This window comes from Crocuta crocuta, unplaced genomic scaffold (assembly GCF_008692635.1).
Source record: "Crocuta crocuta isolate KB4526 unplaced genomic scaffold, BGI_CrCroc_1.0 scaffold132, whole genome shotgun sequence".
In the NCBI taxonomy this organism is placed as follows: domain Eukaryota; kingdom Metazoa; phylum Chordata; class Mammalia; order Carnivora; family Hyaenidae; genus Crocuta; species Crocuta crocuta.
The window spans coordinates 1,717,732-1,735,501 of record NW_027528611.1 but is presented as its reverse complement, the minus strand read 5'-3'; the positions used below and the strand labels follow the sequence as shown (position 1 = coordinate 1,735,501).

At 51.0% G+C, this 17,770-nt stretch overlaps 1 long non-coding RNA gene across 1 annotated transcript; it reads right to left on the bottom strand.

Annotated features, from left to right (window-relative positions):
• Positions 1 to 2,609: 2,609 nt before the first annotated feature.
• LOC144224063 (uncharacterized) lies at positions 2,610 to 16,489 on the bottom strand. The gene is made up of 2 exons (XR_013332900.1): positions 16,428 to 16,489; positions 2,610 to 3,166 (listed from the first exon to the last, which is right to left on the bottom strand). It is a non-coding gene; the product is annotated as an uncharacterized LOC144224063 (long non-coding RNA).
• Between the last annotated feature and the right edge of the window lie 1,281 nt (positions 16,490 to 17,770).

The following is a 17,770-nucleotide window of genomic DNA, read 5'->3' as shown; positions in this document are numbered from 1 at the left end:
TAAGTTTCTCAAGTGCCACATAGGAGTGAAAACATATGATATCTGTCTTTCTCTGACTGACTTATTTCACTTAGCATAATATACTCCAGTTCCATCCACGTTGCTGCAAATGGCAGGATTTCATTCTATCTCATTGCCAAGTAGTAGTCCATTGTATATATAAACCACTTCTTCTTTATCCATTCGTCAGTTGATGGACATTTGGGCTCTTTCCATATTTTGGCTATTGTTGACAGCACTGCTATGAACATTGGGGTACATGTGCCCCTATGAATCAGCACTCCTGTATCCTTTGGATAAATTCCTAGTAGTGCTATTGCTGGGTCATAGGGGAGTTCTATTTTTAGTTTTTTGAGGAACTTCCCCGCTGTTTTCCAGAGAGGCCGCAGCAGTTTGCATTCCCACCAACAGTGCAAGAGGGTTAATAATTCACAAGTTCTAAAGGACATATGTGAGAGAACCCCCCCCCCAAAGAGTGACTAAAATGTGGAACATACATTATGGAATTTCTCAAAGGCCTGAATTATTGGAGCTTATTAAGTTGGGGTGAATAAAAGGGAAATGAAATCTTTTGTACTTTCAAAGCCTTAAGCAGTTTTCCTGGGAAATTGGTGAAGAAAATCCTCTGGTGGGGCGGAACTTCCCCAGGGGAGACAGCAGGTCAGCTGAAGGTGCAGTGGAGGGTGCTGGGCTGGGCTGGAAGTTCCAGGAAGCAGAGTAGGGCGAGGTCAGGAGCAGGAAGGCTGGGAGATAACCCAGGGGTGCCTAGGTCGCCTAGTCAGTTATGCATCTGACTCCTGTTTTCAGCTCAGGTCATGATCTCACTGTTCGTGGATTTAAGCCTGTCATTGGGCTCTGGGCTGACAGCACAGAACCTGCTTGACATTCTCTGTCTCCCTCTCTCTCTCTCTGCTCCTCTCCTGTTGACACGCTCCCTCTCAAAAATAGATAAATAAAACGAACGACACATAAGTTTAGAAGATAATCCAAATCAAAGTCTTCAGATGTATCAGCAAGCCCAAAGAGCATAACTAGGGCCCAAAACCAAAGACACGGCCAACGGGCAGAGCTCTGGAGCAGGACTGGCTGAGAATGGAGTCAGGAACAAGGCAGCAGGCACCAGGTTGTTGCCAAGAGTGAGGCCAAGGCTCACTTGTCTCTGGGCATGTGTGGGGTATACTGACCCACCATACGGACTTTGTGGAGAATTGTTACAATGATGGCCCCCAACGGAATTAGCCCCACCCCTGTCTTTTGGAATGTTTCTATTATCATGTGAAGAAGACCAGCGTGAAAGACCCCAAGGGGAGAGAAAGGTTTAGGCATCCCAGCTGGTCTAGACCACCAAGTGAGCTGAGCAGTAAGCAGACTGCAGCTACATGAATAAGATCAGAACAGGGACCACCCAGTCAACTCACAGACCTGCAAGAAAGAATAGATTGTTGTTTTAAGTCATTTAGTTTGGGGATGGTTTGTTACACAGCAACAGTAGGCTTATACATCCCTTTACCCTATGTATTTACTACATGAGTCAACAAAGACAAACTCAGAATTGTGAGACCCAGAATTACAAGTATCTTATGTGTTAATAATTACATTCATCTTCCCATGTACTATTTAATTTAATGTCACGACAATCCAGTGAGGAAGAGGAAGAGGGAATATGGCATATCTTCATTAAACATGTGAGGAGATTGAGGCACAGAAAGATATATTACTGCCCCAGGATTACTCAGCAAGTCAGTAGGGATACTATTATGGACTGAATTGTGTCCCCCTCACTGCCAAATTCATCTGCTGAAACTCTAATTCCCCCATATGACTATATTTGGACATAGGGCTTTTAAAGAGGTAATTAAAATTAAATGAGGTCATAAGAATGAGCCCTAGGGGCTCCTGGGTGGCTCAGTCGGTTGAGCATCCAACTCCTGATCATGGCTCAGGTCATGATCCCAGGGTTGTGGGATCAAGCCCCACGTCGGGCTCCACGCCAAGTGTGGAGCCTGCTTGAGATTCTCTCTTTCGCCTCCTCTGCCCTCCTCCCGACTTGTGTGCTCTCTCTCTCTCTCTAAGAAATAAATAAAAATAACAAAAGAGTGAGCCCTAAGCCAATAGAACTTATAAAAAGAGGAAGAGACATCATGAATGATACCCACAGGGAATAAATAGACCATTGAGGACATAGTGAGAAGGTGACTGCAAGTCAAGGAAGGAGACCTCAAGAGAAATCAAGCCCTGCTGACACCTTAATCACAGACTCGCAGGCTCCAGAACTATGAGAAAATAAATCAATGTTGTTTAAGCAACCCAGCTCATGGTAGTTTGTTATGGAAGCCCCAACAAATAGCCATGCTCACAATTGGGCTTTCCGCCTTCTTGGTAGGAATTTTTTTTACCACAATGAGATACCATTTCTTACATATCAAATTGGCAAAGATTCTTAAAAAATGAACTATGCAGTCGTAAGGCTGTGGAGAAATGGACTTTCCCAAACACCACTGGTAGGAGACTAAATTGGTACAACTTTCTACAGGGAATATGGTAATACATATCAAAGGTCTTTAAAATGTACTCACTAACATGTTTTCATAATAGCAAAATACTGGAAATGGTGTATGGCAGATTATATTTTCTAAAGATGGAAGTACTGATCTGTCCCATTTCTCATGCTCTTCTTACAGTGTGATGGTAGCACTCATACAATGAAAGGTAGGGTCCATTTCCTCCCCTTGAACCCAGACAAACCTATGTAGTTGCCACAACCACAAGAATACAGTGGGAGTGAAGGTGTGTCACTTCCAAGGCTGGGTTGTGAAAGGCATGGTAGCTTCCACCTTGACCTCTTGGATACACTCACGTGGCGAAAGACAGCTGTCATGTCATGAGGACGCTCTAAGCAGCTCTTTAGAAAGGTCCATGCAGAGAGGCCCAGAGGCAGCCAGCCTTCAGCCAGCACCACTTTGTCAGTTACATGAGTGAGTAACTATAGAAATGGACCTTCCTTCAGATGAGATCCGGCGCGCTCAGGGTGGTGTGGCTGTAGACAGAGATGGACCTTCCTTCAGATGACTGCAGCCCCAGCCAGCATCGGACTGTGGCCTCCTGAAAGACCCCAAGCAAGAACCATCCAGCTCAGTCCTTCTCAAATTTCTGATCAACAGAAAACCTAAGAGAAAATAAATTTTTATTGTTGTGTTTTGTCACTGTGTTTTGGGGTGATCTGGTATACAGCCATATATGATTAATACAAAACCTGTATGTCCATCAAGAGGGGACTATTTAAATATATATAGTACATGCCTACCATGAAAATACTACTCAGCTGCTAAAAAAATGATGAAGCTCTTTAAAAGAAAAAAATTTTCTTGATGTTTATTTAGTTTTGAGAGGGAGGGAGAGACAGAGCATGACTGGGGGAGGGGCAGAGAGAGAGGGAAACACAGACTCCAAAGCAGGTCCCAGGCTCTGAGCTGTCAGCACAGAGCCTGATGCGTGGCTCCAATCCACGGACTGTGAAATCACGACCTGAGTGGAAGTCAGACACAACTGACTGAGCCTCCTAGGCGCCCCAAAGAAGTTCCTTATGTTCTCACATGAGAAGTTCTCCAAGATAATTTGTTAGGTGAAAAGTGCAAAGTACAAAATAGTACCTAGAGAATGCTACCATTTGTGAAAAAAAAATACATATGTAGATATATGTATATATAGAGAGAAATGTATATATATGTACATATGCATATTTATACAGAATACACCTATATTTTATACTTGTGTGTATATGTGTATACACAAGTATACAAGTATATGTATACTTGTATGTATATATACATACACATATATGATATACATATGTATAATTTATATACATGCAAAATATCTCTGGGAAGACCGGAAGACCTTGGCAATAACGATGGCCTCCGGTTGACGGGGAGCTGGGTGACTTGAGAACAGAGGTGGGGAAATGCCTTTGAAATTTGAACCTTATGAATATATTCAAAAATAAAGTTTAAAATGTTTAAATACTGCTTTCTGTTCAGCACGCAAATTTCATTTCTAGGAATTTATTCTTGGTAAATAATCATGGCAAAGATTGAGCTGGGAAGATGCTATCACTCCATTTAATATCATGAAAAAGGTGGGGGGCTTGGCTGGCTCAGTTGGGAGGAGCATGTGACTCTTGATCTCCGGGTAGTGAGTTCAAGCCCCATGTTGGGTGTAGAGATTGCTTGAAAAAATAAATAAATAAACTTTAATACATGCAAATGGTAAATAACCCAAGTATTCAGTAATAGGAAGTTTGTTGAGTAGCTTATGCCACTCTCATACTGTGCCACCATCCAAAATCGTGCTGGGGGTAGGAGGTGGTTCCTGGGTGGCTCAGTAAATTGAGTGTCCAACTTTTGGTTTCCACTGGGTCATGATCCAAGGGTCATGGGGTCCTTCAGCTTCAGCTTGGGATTCTCTCTCTCTCTCTCTCTCTCCCACTGCCCCTCTCTGCTGCTTGCATGCTCTCTCTCTCAAAAGAAAATAGAAGAGAAGAGAAGAGAAGAGAAGAGAAGAGAAGAGAAAGAAGAGAAGAGAAGAGAAAGAAGAGAAGAGAAGAGAAAAAAGGAAAAGAAGAAAAGAAAATGGTGCCAGAGAAAACAATTCCGTGCCCGATGAAGGGATCGTGATATAGTCATTGATAAGAAGTTATGAAATGGTACTACTTAATCTTATCTTTCAAGTAAATTTAACCATATAAACGTAGATGGAGAATAGATACAGATTGAGAAATGTTAACAGTGATCGTCTCTGGGAGGTCTGACTCAATTTTGTTTTCTCCTTTTTCATCTGTGTTTTCAATAACAAACAGGTGCTACTTCTATAAAAATACAAAGGCTAAACGTTTGTCTCTCTCTCTCCTTTTTTTTTTTTTTTTTAAGATTCATGGGATGATCCTATAAATAGCAGCACTGGGTAGAGAATTTGAAACTTTGTTTTTTAAAGAGGACAGCTCTTCAAGGGTAAAGATCATCAGACTTTCATCATTGGGTAGAGAGAGCGGCCCACCCTGCTAAGAAGTCCCAGCATTTGGTCATGACATTGACCCCCTCCCAGCCAGCTGGCCAGTGGGGGGCCACATCCAGAAGCTGTCTTCAAACTACTCCTGATCAAAACTGGTAGGCAGAGGAGGCTCCAGAATGTCTAGAGGGAGGTGGTCATCACTGAAGTGTGATCTTGGGATGAGTCTCCAACCTGAATTTCCAAAGTCAGCACCTGGAGCACGTTGTTTTCACTTCCGTTGTAGGTTAAAAATCATCAAGCATTCGGGCGTCTGGGTGGCTCAGTCGGTTAAGCGTCCGACTCTTGGTTTCAGCTCAGGTTATGATCTCACGGTTTGTGAGTTTGAGCCCCATGTCAGGCTCTGTGCCGACAGTGCAGAGCTTGCTTGGGACTCTATCTCCCTCGCTCTCTGCCTCTCCCCTCCTCACTCTCTCTGTCTCTTTTGAAAATAACTAAACTTAAAATTTTTTAAAAATTTTTAAAAAGTAATCTATTTTTTATATAATTTTTTAACATATATTCATTTTTGAGAGAGAGATAGAATGCGAGTGGGGGAGGGCAGAAAGAGAGGGAGACACAGAATCCGAAGCAAGCTCCAGGCTCTGAGCTGTCAGCACAGAGCCCAACACGGGGCTCGAACCCACGAACAGTGAGATCATGACCTGAACCGAAGTCTGACGCCCAACCAACTGAGCCACCCAGGTACCCCTAAAAAGTAATTTATTGAAAATCACCAAGTGTTGGGGGCACCTGGCTGGTTGAATTGGTAGAGCATGCCACTCTTGATCTCAGGGATGGGCGTCTGAGTCCCATGTTGGGTGTCGAGACTACTTAAAAATAAAATCTTTAAAAAAATAAATAGGGGCACCTGGTTGGCTCAGTCGGTTAAGCATCCAACTCCTGATTTCGGCTTAGGTCATGATCTCTTGGTTGTGGGATCGAGCCCCACACTGGGTTCAGTGCTGACAGCACAGAGCCTGCTTGGGATTCTCTCTCTCCTTCCTCCACTTATGCTTTTTTTCTCTTTCTCTCTCTCTCTCTCTCAAAATAAATAAATAAATAAACTTTAAAAGAAGTAAATAAGGAGGTAATTGAGGTAAACTGAGGTCAGATGGGTGGGCCCCAATCCAATGTGACTGGTTTCCTTAGAAGAAGACGCAATGGGGACACAGATGGGCACAGAGGGAAGACAACCTTGCTCTAAGGCTCCTAGCCTCCAAGATGATAAGAAAATTCATTTCTGGTGTTTAAACCAATGGCAAGCCAGTACACCAAGTTTCCTACAGACACACGTCGGCAATGCCCCTTTCTGCAGCAAAGACTATTATCTCCCGGTCGTAGCTCCGAGGTATAGAGCTGATGGTGGTTCCTGGGGCTCACCTAGCCCCTCAGGTACCACCATGTCTGGCCGTAAGATAGCACCCTGGCCTTTCCATCAGGCCGAGGCGGAGAAGGAATCCCAGCGCCCAGCTGGCCTCGGGGGCACCCGGACCTGGCTGGAGGGATGGCCTCCAGCTAGTTCCCTGTCAAGGTTGCAGCCCTATGTGCAGCTGCGGCCTGGCCCTGAGGTCACAGCACAGTCTCACCAGTCCCCTCTCCACGGACCATTTGGGACCCTGACAGTCCTTTCAGAGGGGGCCTCCCCAGAGCTGCCCACCACCTGTATCCCCAGAGATTCTGGCTGCTAACATTCACCCCACGTGGCCATCAGATCCTGGAATACGGCTGCCCGTCTAGAGGGAATGCGTGGTCCCCACATCCCAGAGACTGCCCTTTGTGGGGCTTTAAAGGCCTCCGGGCATTCTTCCTCTCAAAGGCCACATCCCCAGATGTATTCAGATGCACCCACATACCGAGTTCACGNTCCTGGAATACGGCTGCCCGTCTAGAGGGAATGCGTGGTCCCCACATCCCAGAGACTGCCCTTTGTGGGGCTTTAAAGGCCTCCGGGCATTCTTCCTCTCAAAGGCCACATCCCCCAGATGTATTCAGATGTACCCACATACCGAGTTCACATATCTGCATAAGCTATAGAAGCCGAATTGCAATTGTCTAGTTAACCCTTTGTAGACATTTAATCGTTTCGTCTTTATAATAAGCTCTGCATATTTGGGAGCTAGTGACCAGCCCCACAGTAGTTCAATGTTTCCACGGATGTTTGAAAAGCTGGCTGGTCCTGGGCACCATAGCGGTTGATGCAGCTGGGGGGGGGGGGGGTTATCCCTAGGGCCCCTTCTAAGGAAGTCCAGTGGGGACTGGGTGTGCCTGACCCAGGAGGAGCCCCCAGGCACCCAATGTCCAGCTGCAATGCCCCAATCTCCTTCCGGGGCTGTGGGCTAAGAAGGCCGCCCTTTTCCAAGTGTCTTCCTCTTCTTTAAACCTGTTCCTTGGCCAGCTGGCACCTTCCCTTGCTTCCAGCAGATTTCCCTTAGGCTGGAAAAGCCAAGGGCCAGGAACTCCTTAGCCATCACAGCATCCAAGCCTCACCCCATTACAGAGAAGAGAAAACTGGGGCTCAGAGCAAGGAGAGTCTTCTCCGGGAGCACCTGTGCATTTTTGGCGGGATTTGAACGCAGCACTCTGCCCTAGGTTGAGCAGAGATTCTGGGATTGTTCCAGAGGAACCCTTTAAGCAGAGTGTTCCCACCCTTCTCTGACCACTGAAAATCCCAGGTTTGCTTTCATCCCAGGACAGTGTTTTTCTCCCTCCCAGCTGTGTTGTGTCTCTCTCTCAAAGGCACCCCGCGGGGACCTTGGGGGAAGGCTTTGCCCCAGGTGCTGAGTGTCTGGAGTTGCCAGAAACAAAACAGGATGCCCTGTTAAATTTGAATTTCAGATAAACAACCATTGTGTGTGTGTGTGTGTGTGTGTGTGTGTACCAAATGTTGTTGTTTATCTGAAAATCAAGTTGAAGGGAGCATCCTGTGTATCTTTGTTTACTAAGCCTGACCCCCCCACCGGGGGTCCTCTCTCCTTTGGGTCAGGTCCTTCCGCCACTGAGCAGGTGTGCATTTCCTTGCCACCTCAACAGAGCGTGAGTCAAGCAGCGGCGGACCTCCAGGCACATGTTTCTGAACGGAAGAGCAGCACGGTTTGGGGGAATCCCCCCACTGTCCCCATAACGTATGTGTTGGCCAAGAACGATGCCCGCGAGAGGAAAATAAAAGAGGCCATGGGGGTTCCAACCACCCTGGGGACGGCCCCGGCCCGGGTCAGCTCTGGGAAGGCAGTTTTAACTGGATGGCTTGCTCTTTACGTCTCAGAGAGGCTCCAGCTGTGGTGAGAATCTTCGGGATATCAGGGGTCTGACCTTCCCAGTCAGCTCCTCTGGGGGGGTCTGATATGCTTCCTTCCCTGGCCTTCTGAGAAGAGGTCTACTGGGAAGAATGGGCTCGTGGGCTGTGCGCTGGGGCAGGTGGCTTGACTTCAGGGATCATGATTGTATCTTCGTCAGGGGGTCATTGTGGGTAATATAGGAGGAAGTTCATGCAAAGCGCTTGGCACACAGTAAGTGCTTACTATCAATGGTGGCTATTGTTTGAATAATGTAAGGGCTTTTACTTCACCCCCAAGCCAGTGGGTCCGCTTAAGAAAGGCTGCTGTCAGTTCTCTGGGCTCCTGCAGTTTGTCCTTAGGAAGCGAGGGAGCTTCCAAAAGGGGCGCCTCCCCGGAACTGGACTTGGCCTTAAGCTGGAGTCAGTTCTTCCTTTGGGTTAGATGTTCAGTTGCCCGGCCAAGCCCCGGGGAGGCAGGATTCAGAAGTTGGCTCCGAGGGCTGAAGCAGTGAGTTTCCTGCCCTGGTGTCCCTGAGGAAAGGCAGGCCACCGTCTGTGCCTGACGCTGGGAACGGGGAGGGGGCTTGGGGCTGTGTCCCTGGAGAAGAAGAAAGCGGGGGCCGTGGGAAAGGGCCTGCACAGCGCACGTCCTCAGTTTCCTCTTCTGGAACTTCCGATACCAGGCCCCGACAAACGCGCTTTGGTTGGAACCGAGGCGGGAAAGCCCCTGAAGCTGAAGGTCTCTCCCTTTAACTTCTGGCTCTGCCCAGGGCCCTGGGGTTGGGACACTCCGGCTTCTTAGAAAGAAACTGAAAGCCCTTAGGAGAAACTCCACCACTTCCCCTTCCTCAGTAAGAGGAACCTGGAGTTGCCCTGACAGGAAAGTCTTGGTGGGGTTTCTCGGAAGCTGCCACTGCTTCTCTACTGAGGAAAACCGCAGGCCGGAGGGGGGGCCATTAGGGGGCCAGGCCGGGGGCCAGGCTGGAGGAGAACCAGCCATTGACAAAGTCGTAGCCTTCAGATAGACTCTTGAGGCGAACTGGGAGCCGCCAGCATTTTCTCTTCGGCACCACCTGCCAACTTCTCCTTGGGGTCTTCACGCTGCTCCCCTCCCGCTCAGCTGCCCAGGCTCCCTCCCCACTGAGTCCCCGCTCCACAGGCCTTTTAACCCAAACACCCTGCGTCTGGGCTCTAGGTCACCCAGTATGTGCACCACCTGTCACACTCATCCATCTAGCTCTACCCCTCAGAGAGGCACTGACTCTCTAGTGGGGAGCATTGGGGTTACCCAGTGGGTACAGGGAGCGACATTCTGGAAGAGGCCATACCCTCTGTGCTGCCTCAGGTGGCCTAGCGCGTGAAGAAGGGACATCTACCGGGCACACACGGAAGCCTGACTTAACAGCAGCCGCTGTTCGCTTCACTCACTTCTAGACTGGACACTGGCTTCTCCCCGGGGACTGGGGTGTCTCTCTCCGCCCCCCCCCATGGGTGTGTCCAGGGGCAGTGCTGCAGTGAGAAGAAACAGGACGCAGGCCCAGATCACATCCTAGGCCCAGCCTTGTGGGAGGCCGACACACCTCAGGTCCTCAGCTCTAGGACGAATGTGCCAGTGTGATGCCGCACCAGAGTCTGGCCATGCGTGGCGCCCTTGCCGAAAACCTTGCGTGGTTTCCCATCGCCTGGAGGACAGAGTCCAGGCGCTGGGGCCTGTGTCTAAGACCCTTTGCCGAGGGCCCCAGCTCTCCTCTCCCGCTTCTCTGAGCTTGGACCTGATGAGCCCCTGCCTCCTTCACCCCGCCAGCTCCTGCTCACACAAGTCCCAGGGGGACACGGATTTCCTAGGGAGGCCCTCCCTGCTCCCAGCCCCTGTCCAGATGGGGTAGGGGCTGCCCTACTCCCCCAGGACCTTATCCACAGCACCTTGTGGTTCCTAGTCTCTTGACCATCACCCAGCCCGGAGGATCCTGAGGGGCAGTGACTGGACCTGGCATAGCTCAATGAACATTTGATGAGGGAATAAATGAGTGAATTTAATGCTATCTGCCAGGCTGGGTGGCTGAGAGACCCACGTGCCCACAGGCCCAGACATCCACGTGTGGATGCGGATGCCCACGTGCAGTGGGAGGAGACACGTGCATGCCTGTCATGGTGTCCCTGAGATGTCTGTGGGTCCCTGCATCTATGCCCCAGCATCAGGGATGATGTCCTTCTGGCCGGCAGGTGGCGCTGCGCCCTTCCTCTGCAGTGTTGATTCACCCTGACCGGCCCTGGCTGTCATCACCAGAGGGGCCCCGGGCAGGGACACAGAGACGCCTCCCTCATCCTACAGGGGGACCAGGACTGCCCAGGTCTCATGCGGAATCAGTCTGGTCTTCCAACTGAGCAGCCAGGGCTCGGACACCACGTGCCCAAACTCTGGTTCAACCCGCAGGTCCATGGCAGTCTGCATGCCCCACGCCAAGCTGGACCTCACGAGAGAGCCTGAAGTCCAGGCAACTGAAAAGCATAAAGGTGAAAATAAAAGCAGTGGCTCACCCTCCCAGCTCTGCCTCTGGCTGGCTGCGTGACCTTGGACGAGTCCCCTACCCTCTCTTGAAGCGTTTCTCTGTTAAGTGGGAATCGTGGCAATCTGCACGATGAAATAATCGATGTAAACCACAGGCCACCATGGCGCTGTACCATAAGGCAGTGGTTCTTAAACTGTACCCCTGGAACGCTTGTTGAAATAGACTGCGGGGCGCCCCTCCAGAGCTTCAGGTTCAGTAGGTCTGAAGTGGGACCTGTGACTTTGCACTTCTAACGGGTTTTTGCCATCTGGAGACCACACCTGGAAAACCCCTGGATACGGGATGCTCATAGGCAGTCAGGGGAGACACGCATGGGACAAAAGCATCAGGTGTCTGGTGAGATAGAATGGAAGCAGAGGAGAAGAAGGAACAAATTCTGAGGGCTGCAGGGGCTCAAGGGGGAGGGGGACTGGGCAGCAAGGGGGGAGGTTTGGACCAGGCTGTGCTCTCTCCTTCAGCCCGAGAAGTCACACTGGAGGAGGTGAGCCCGGGGGCAGCTGCCGGACACCAGCACTGCCTGGCTCCACGTGGCGGCCGCCTCTCCCAAAGGGATAGGTCGACCAGTTCTCTCTTCCCGGTGTGGCCTCCACTGTGCTTCCTTGGCCTCTGGGAACTCACATTTCCTTTCTCTGTCCTTTTTTTTTAAATACTGCTTTTTAATTGAATTATCATAAAGGCAACATATGTCCATCTTAGAACATCAATACGATATGAAAAAGTGTAAAGAAGAAAATGAAAATAGCCTGGGTGGCTCAGTCGGTTAAGCATCCAACTTGGCTCAGGTCAGGTTTGTGGGTTCCAGCCCCGTGTTGGGCTCTGTGCTGACAGCTCAGAACCTGGAGCCTGCTTCAGATTCTGTGTCTCCCTCTTTCTCTGCCTCTCCCCTGCTCTCTCTCTCTCTGTCTCAAAAATAAATAGACATTTTTAAAAAATAGCAGTCCAAGATCCAGTCGCTCAGAGAGAATCACTGTGAGTCTAGTTCTTTTCTTGTATACGTGTCTCAAGCACAATATTGTATCCACTTGACATTGCAGCCAATGTGTTGTCCTTTGCCATTAAAAGTCTTAGGGAACGTGACTTTAAGGACAGCACAACAATCTAAGTGGAGGTCTTGATCAAATACTGCCAGCATTTCGGGTGACAGCCCCTGGGGAACTTTCTAGAAAGGGACTCGCTGGGTCAAAGAGCATGGAAAGTTTTATTTTTTATTTATTGATTTGTATATTCTTTTTGAGCATGAAAAGTTTTAAGACTCTTGATCCATATGGATAAAGTGCTTCCTAACCCCGTTGTGCAGGTTGGCGGTCCCGTCTAAGATGGGGAGGGAATGGCAGCTGCCAGACCCAATCCACAGCCTCTGCAGGGGAACAAGGTGGCCCAGGCAGCCGCAGGGAGGGAAGAAGGGCCGGCACTGTCCAGCGCTGACATCGGCCCAGGCAGCGCCATGCTCCGTGCCATGCTCCAGACAAAGGATGTGGTACCTCTGGCCAGACACAGCCTGGGCAAGGCTGCCCTCCTGTTCCTGGAGCCAGAATCGCCCTTGAACCCTTGCTTTTGCACCTCATGTCCAGTTTGTCTGCAAAGGCTGTTGGGACTCCCTTCAGAATGTCCCCAACGTGCCTACTTCTCCCCACTCTGCCGCTATGACCTGGCCCACCTCTGCCTGGATAATCTCAGTAGCTTGGCATGGTGCCCCTGCCCACCCTCACTTCTTGCCTCATTAGAGTCTCTTCTCCACAGCAGCCAGAGAGATCTTTTTAAAACCTAGCCCAAACCAGGTCAACCCTCAGCTCAAAACCCTCCAGCGGCTCCTATCTCACTGGGTTAAGAGCAAAGACCTTAAATGACTTATCAGGTCTTTAAGGATCTGTGCCTGCTCCACTCCCATGACCTCCCTGATCTCACTTCCTATCGCTCCTTCCCTCCCCTACTCAGCTCCCTGGTGCCCCTCTGAATACCCCATGCACACTCCTGCCTCAGGGCCTTTGCACTTGCTGTTCTCTCTGCACGGCATATTTCCTCAGATATCCACAGGCCTCCTCTGCTCACATGTCATCTCAAAAAACAACCACAAGCAAATATGGCCTATTTTGGAAAGGCCTTCCCCGACCACGCTGACTAAAATAGCGCCCTGGCCACTCTTTGTTCTCTGACCCTGTGTCATGTTCCTTCAGGAGTAGCGCTCATTTACTTGATTATTGTCTGTTTTCCTCCTGGAAGAAAACCCCCAAGAGGGCCCCACTCTCTGCCTATTTTGTTCACTGCTGTATCCCCAGCACCTGCCGGACTGCCTGGTGCACAACCGTCGAATGGACGGACGATTGAATGAAAGATTTCACCATGTGTGTATGGGCGTGTTTTCACCTCTAGGCTGCTTCTTGCTGCCTCTCAGTCACCAGCCTGTGGGCAGCGCCCAGCACAGAGTAATACCCCTGTCGTGCCTGCCGCCCAAATGAGTACACGAGGAGGGGAAGACACTCCAGGCAGCGCATGAAAGACCCCTGCACGGAGCCGGGAAACTGGAGTTCCCGATGAGCCCTTGCCACTCACAATCACTGAGGCCTTGGGCAAGTCACTTCACCTCTTGGGACCTTGATTTTGCCATCCATAAAATGGGCAGGATGATGCCAGTGCTTCAGGCATCACAGGCCGCTGTGAGGGTTCGCTGACGAATGTGGGTCAGCCAAGTACGAAGGCAGCCCAGCGCAGGCCCAGGCTGCCCCTCTGTGAGCCTCTGGCCCACACCCACCCTCGACCTACCTGGCGCTCCCACTCCCTTTGCTGAGCGCTCGCTCGCGGCCCCAGGTAGGTACGTAGATGCATGCGTGTGCACGGGGGCCCCGCTGGCTACCCGACTGCATGTCCCGCAGCCTGTGTGCCCTGAAGGCCGGGGCCCGGGCTCCCCGTCTTCGCACCCATCCACCGGGCAGCTGAGCAGCGCCCCCTGGACATCAGATAACTGACCAACAAACACATCTGTCGAAAGCTATAGGTGCGGCACTGTGCTATGAATGAATCAGGGCAGGGATTTCAGAGCTCACGGAGGACGGGTGTGAGGCAACCCGGCCAGGGGCTTTTTGGGGTGTGGGGCAGGAGGGCCCGCTGGGGCCTCCAGGGCCTTGACCTGAGAGGAAGGGAAGGAGAAGCCAGGCCGTCTCCTCTCTGGGACGGTGGCTGGCCAGCGTTCGCCCCAGACATCTGCCACACCAGCCACGTCTTCTGGGCCACGGGGCGGAGGCCTGGCTACCCAGCCCACATTCCTCGCCCTGTCTGCCCATGACCTCATCCTGGCCCCGCAGCCGCCCACGGGGCAGGAGGCTGTGCCCCACTTTGCGGATGAGGAAATGGAGGCTCACGGAAATCGCTGCCCTGCCCTGGGTCGGTGGGTCACCCATCCCGGGCTCTGGCAGGGGCTCTGGTGAGCCCCAGGCTCCAATGGGACAGGTGGGGTTGCTCGGGAAGACCCCTTCACGCTGTCCGGTCAGGTTTTAAAAGCCCCCTTGGTACTGTCCACACGCTGAATAAACTCTGATCAGCGTGTTGATTGGCTCTTCCTAGGTGCCCAGCGCAGGGGCGGGGCAGTGCGGGGAGGGTCCAGCCAGGCGCAGCTGCCTTCCCTCTGCAGGCTCAGTGACCCAGACCGGGCTAGCTGACACACAGGCCCTGCCTCGCAAGGAGCGAAACTCCTTTTAGGAAGAAGTCTTGGAGCCAAGGTTGAGAAACTCGGTCTGGCCGCAGCCTCGGGGTGAGGGAGCCCAGGTGAGCCGACTCAGTCCTCAGGAATGGGTGGCGTCTGAAGGGGAGGCGGGCACTTCCTCAGGCCCCAGCCCAGGGTCCTGGTTCAGTCCTTATTGGGGAGTTTCCTGGCGACAGGCAGTGACCTGCCGGCTGCCCGTGTGGGAAGCCGCTTGGCGTGGCCCTCACCATCTCATTAGCGGTGATTCACCAGGACTCACCTGGCTGTCAGGGACCTGTCCCGCAGCCCGCCAGAACCAGCTCGGCCTGCACCCTCGGAGGGGCAGACACCTTGTTCCCTCAGCCCTCTGTCCTCTCTGGCACCCGAGGCAGAGCCTGCCTGGCACGCACACAGAGCTCAGAATTCATTCATTCTACCAACGGATCCTGACTGAGCGCCTACTGTATGCCCAACGCGGTGCTTGGCGCTGGGGATACGGAGTGAACCAGGCAGACCGAGTCCCTGCCCTCCTGGAACCCACAGTCTCGTGGGGAAAGACCGACGGTACACAAATAAATAAGTGAATCATACAAGCTCTTGAGGAGGGTGAGTGTGACCTAGGAAAACAGGGAAGACTGTGAGATGAGGTTGCAGTTTTTTAGGTTTTATTTTTTTTAAGATTAAAACAGTTATTTTTAATGTTTATTTTTGCAAGAGAGCGACAGAGTGCGAGTGGAGGAGGGGCAGAGAGAGAGAGACGGAGACACAGAATCCGAAGCAGGCTCCAGGCTCTGAGCTGTCAACACAGAGCCCAGTGCAGGGCTCGAACCCACAAACCGGGAGATCATGACCTGAATTGAAGTCGGTCACTTTACCGACTGAGCCACCCAGGTGCCCCAATTTAAAAAAAAAATTTTTAATAATTTTTAAAAAATATTTATTTTTGAGAAAAAGAGCAAGCAGGGGAGGGGCAGAGGAAGAGGGGCACAGAGGATCCTAAGCGGGCTCTGCGCCGAGAGCACGGAGACCAATTCAGGGCTTGAACTCACGAACCGTGAGATCATGGCCTGAGCCAAAGTTGGACGGACGCTTGGCCGACTGAGCCACCCAGGACCCCCTCCCAAGATTTTATTTTCAAGTAACCTCTACACTCAAGATGGGGCTCCAACTTACAACCCTGAGAGTAAGAGTTGCATATTCTACCGATTGAGCCGGGCTGGTGCCCCAGAGGTTGCAGTTTTACATGGGGTATTCTGGTGGACCTCTCGGAGATGATATTCAAGCAAACTCTAATGGAAATGAAGAGAAGGAAGGTATACCAGGAATAGCAAGTGCAAGGGACCTGGGGTAGGAACGTTGGGGGTAGGGGACATATTGAAGGAATTCCCGGGAGACCAGTGTAGCTAAAGCAGTTGGCCAAAGGGGGAGCAGTGGAAGAGAGGGTCAAAGAGGTAGGGGCTAGTTCAGCCTGTGCAGGGTTTTATAGGCCTTTACTCAACCGAATTCTGTAAAAGTGCTCCAGCTCCCTCTCCCCACCCCACCCCCTACTTGCCAATTGAACCCAAGACCAGCTTGTCAGGCTTCTCCCGCCTGACTCAGAACCCAGGGAGCTAGGTGAAGGGTCAGGGGTGTTTCCACTGGGGAGGGACTGGAAAGATGAGTTTGCAGAGCAGAGGGCTGCTGCCTGTGGAGGCCGTGTGAAGAGGAGGATGTCTGGGAAACAAGTACCCACTGCAGAGGGATGTCGTAGGGAATCGAAGAGAAGGGGGTAGAGGTCAAAAAAGAAAGGGGGTGGCAAATTTGCCCAGTTGCCTGCCCCTCCCCCCCAAAGCCTGTCTTTCTAGACTCAAAGGGAACGTACCTCATCTGACACTCTGCTACAACTTCTCTCTGACCTCTGGACCTTTGCACATGCTATTCTCCGTCTGGGAATCCTCGACATCCTTTGCTGGTGATTGATGCCCGCCGCTTCCCCCATGGGCCCAGCACACCCCCTAGATGAAGCATTTTCACCCTGGGCTGTATCTTCCCACTGAGGGACAATGCTTCTCTGTGACACCATGGCCACGGACCACACTGGGCTTTGCTCACTAAAGGTGAGCCCACCAGAGGAGGTGCTGAAACAGAAGAGTGAATGAACGAATGCTCGCCAGGATTTGGATCCCTCAGAGGTTTGGGAACAGACTGACAAGATCTGATTCACATTTTAGGAAGATGACTCTGACTCAGTTTGTGATGGGGGTGGGGGGAATTGGAGGAGGGTGACGGCTTACAGGCTACTGCAGTCGTCCAAGGAGGGGCAAGAGAGAGGTGAGGAAGGACAGAACCAGTATGTCAGCTGCNCGAGCAGAAGGCGGCGTCCACCTTTCCCTGTTTCTGTGTGTCCTTCCCTGTATCTGGTCCACAGAGAGATACTACTTCGTTAGATACAATATAGCACAGTGGTCATGAGCCTGACTCTGGGTTCAAGTGCTATCTCCACCACCTTCTTGCTGTGCGATACTGGCTTACTCGACCTCCCTGTTCCTCAGTTTACCCATCTATAAAGCAAGGGTGACAACTGAGAATTAGTTACTGCATTTTGTCGATTCTAAGATTCCTCTTTTAACATTTCTGGAATCAGAGTGAGTCTTAAAATCAATGCCATGCCATGGATTAATTGGCAGCGATTTTTTTTTTAAAGTAACCTCAGTACTGAAACTCACAACCCCGAGATCAAGAGTCACACGCTCTGCAGGCTGAGCCAACCGGCCGCCCTAATTGGCAGCATTCCTTAGTGGCACATTAAATAATTGTACATCTGAAGACCGATGGAGCCTTCGATATGATGAAACACAAAAATACACGGAGAGTCCAGCACCTGGCCTGTCACAAGGGCTAGATAAGTGTAAGCGATTGTTATGACTGTCATCATCTGCTTTCTGGAATTCTGTTCATCGCAGTAATAAGTGCTCCATCGGAATAAAGAGACTTCATAAATAGATGCAAAGGTGAAAATTTTTTAGTAATTTCCCCCAGAAAAACACCCAAAGTCTGATACTTCCTCTGAAAGATCCCATAGAATTCTGCCAAAGTTCCAGAGAAAACTTCAGAAATTCCTCCTTTACCAGGGGGACCAGAGCGCCTGGCTCCCTGACCAGCAGGGGGAACCAGGGCATGCCCCCAGATGACTTCGGGGGTGTTCCCTGTGTCCTTGTGAATTTT